The sequence below is a fragment of the Notolabrus celidotus genome, chromosome 5 (genome assembly GCF_009762535.1).
Source record: "Notolabrus celidotus isolate fNotCel1 chromosome 5, fNotCel1.pri, whole genome shotgun sequence".
In the NCBI taxonomy this organism is placed as follows: Eukaryota; Metazoa; Chordata; class Actinopteri; order Labriformes; family Labridae; genus Notolabrus; species Notolabrus celidotus.
The window spans coordinates 6,140,916-6,143,755 of record NC_048276.1 but is presented as its reverse complement, the minus strand read 5'-3'; the positions used below and the strand labels follow the sequence as shown (position 1 = coordinate 6,143,755).

Below are 2,840 nucleotides of genomic sequence, written 5' to 3'. Positions count from 1 at the left end.
TTCATTTTACGACATAATGAGTCATCAAATCAGTATTATCTGCAAATCAAAAGATAAATGTGAGCTCTCTGTGGTTTACTAATTGGAGAGTAAATGGAAATAGAAATATTTGTCTCATCAATAATTTACCAGGGCTGAAAAGTAATAAAAAGATGACTGTTCTGTCCTGCCAGGGAAGGAGCTTTCCGGGGAAAATGTTAGACATTTCTCTTTTTATATGAATAATTTAAAACAAGAAACAAAATCATTTGACTGCACAAAATGCACAATAGAAAATGTTCAAATTTTCAAACCATTATGCCCTGTGGAAATGTGCTTGATTACGAGTAACAATCAAAGGTATAAGCTGCCTGATACACGGAACAAACTGAACAAGTGGTCTTTCCAATCGCTCCTAAAAAAAAACAGACGGAAGAACTCCAGTCAGACAGTCTGAGGCTATGTGCCCTTACGTCCGGAGCTTCGTGTGCACGGGAACTGGTGAGGATGATTCCCCCTCTGGTGGTGGTCCCAGTTTCAATGTACAGGGGTACCCTGGGCACATCCTGTATTCACCTAATGTGATGTAGCTGAACGTGCCAGATGTGCACCACCCTCACTCTATCAAGGAGAGGAGAGGCACATACAGGAGATCTCTGCCTTTGTCACCCATGAGCTCCCGCAACAGCTGATCAATAAGGCCGATGGTTGTGTTCTCTCCACCGTCGGGAGGGCAGATCTTTCTTCGTGGTTCGATTGACCACCAAGCTAACACAGATTTGATGCCTTCCTGTTTTAGCTGCTCAGTCACTGCCTGGCCCAACCGATCAACATCCTGGTGGGTCCCACTCAAAAATGCTGGCAGACAGGGGATGGGCTTCTGTGGTGCATCCAGCAGGCATCCTGTCGAGCCTGATATTCAGATCAAGCCACTCAGCAGATCTCTGCTGCAATTTGCTCTGCCCTGCATCTGCACAGCAATGGCTGTCTACATGAAGGACCTTTGGGGGAGCAACAGAAGCCTGCCAGTATCTCTTCTCCAGATCTGCCACCATCAGGTCCAGTCCTTTAGCAGCGAGGACCTGGCGATCTCATTTCCAACCGAAGTCATCCAGAAAGCTGTCCCCTTATTTATCCTACAGATAACACTCAGTGACTGCTGGGTACCTCTATGGACTCAGGTGGCTCCTGGCAGGCCTCAGGGAACAGACTGGGCTGTCCCACAAAGTTGGAACACTCCTCCAAGTAAAGAGCTAACCTTTTTAACCACTCCTACCGTGATTCCCTTTCAACTGCTTTACGAGGCGTATAGAGCTGACTTAAACGTCACATGCTTATCTTTAAAGGAAGCCATTTGATCTTTGTCAGGATAGATCGGAGTATCCTTTGATGGGACGGGTCTAGTTGGCCCCTAACAGTCTGACAAATACTGTATGTCAGGCGACAAACTGTGGCCAGGACTTTTCACACGCCAGCACCCTGATTCTCTGCAGGTGATACAGCATCCAAACCATAAGCCAGAGGCAGAGAAGTGGTCTGGTGTTGGTGCCTGATGATTAATGATTCATCATGCTTGATCATGGATTGCATCAAGACGAGGTGGCCGAGTGGTTAAGGCGATGGACTGCTAATCCATTGTGCTCTGCACGCGTGGGTTCGAATCCCATCCTCGTCGATTGACACAGCCTTTATGCAAGCACGTCAACGAAATTGCATCTCACTGTTGACAAGTGTCCACTACTGCTTCTGGAATCTTCCACTCATGAGCTTCTATAAAAAAAAAGTATACTGTTCGCCAAAAACCAGACTCAGGCTGTTTTTAAAACCGCCTATATTAGCAGTACGAACTGATTTTGGTCTAAATTCAGTATGTAGTAAGTAGTAAGTGAAAAAGAGCAAAATCTGCAGTGTGCCAAAACTCCCTGGGTGTCGTACTGGTTCGAGAAAATTTCACAGTATGCATCAGACGAGTCTGCCTCACGTACTGTTTCCCACAATGCACAGCGCTTGTTCCCCTTTTTCTTTTTTCTCCTTTTTTTTACAGGGGAACGCCATTTTTGGGTGATGTGAAAACTATTAAATGCCATATAAAACACTTCTTAACTTTTTAAATAATAAGTGATGCTGAAGAAGCAGTTTCTCTATCAGCTTGGCCGTTGTTTACTTCCGCTTTCCAAAACCGGAAATCCAGCGACGTCTGGCCCGGCATACTGCAGACCAGATCCAATAGAACAGCCATACTACATTACTACAGTCACAATTCAAATGCAGTCCTACATTCGCAAGTAGTTGTCGAAAACAGCCAGAGTCAACATATTTACCCATCTGTCATCCTAAATCGCGACTGCATCGTGTTGATGAACTAGTCATTTGGCCTTCCCGTGACGAGGTGGCCGAGTGGTTAAGGCGATGGACTGCTAATCCATTGTGCTCTGCACGCGTGGGTTCGAATCCCATCCTCGTCGTGCCTTTATGCTATGTACATGTCGACCAATTGCCACTTGTGTCTCCATCTTCAAGTGCGCCCCAAACCAAAATTCCTATAATATTAATACCTTGTAGAGCTCCCTTCAGGCGGTTCTGCCAGGGACGCCTTAATGTTACTTTAATTCAGAAAGATGTAGATCATTAATAATTACTCTGTCTTCCTGTGGTGTACTTAGGCTATTTGAGGGGCAGGGGTGAAAAAGATTAAAAGGGGCACCTGCTATAAACCATTTAATAATTGTTCCTCCTTGGCATTCTATAATCATAGGAATAATTAAACAACAGCTGGTTCCAGTCAGTCAGATAAGGCTTAAAAATTCAAGGTGGATGCCTAAAATTGTTAGGAATAAGTATCAAGAGAAGGGTCTGGGGTT

At 45.0% G+C, this 2,840-nt stretch overlaps 2 non-coding genes across 2 annotated transcripts; both read left to right on the top strand.

Annotated features, from left to right (window-relative positions):
- Positions 1-1,572: 1,572 nt before the first annotated feature.
- trnas-gcu lies at positions 1,573-1,654 on the top strand. The gene has a single exon. It is a non-coding gene; the product is annotated as a tRNA-Ser (tRNA).
- Positions 1,655-2,362: 708 nt separating this feature from the next.
- On the top strand, positions 2,363-2,444 carry trnas-gcu. The gene has a single exon. It is a non-coding gene; the product is annotated as a tRNA-Ser (tRNA).
- The last annotated feature ends 396 nt before the right edge of the window (positions 2,445-2,840 follow it).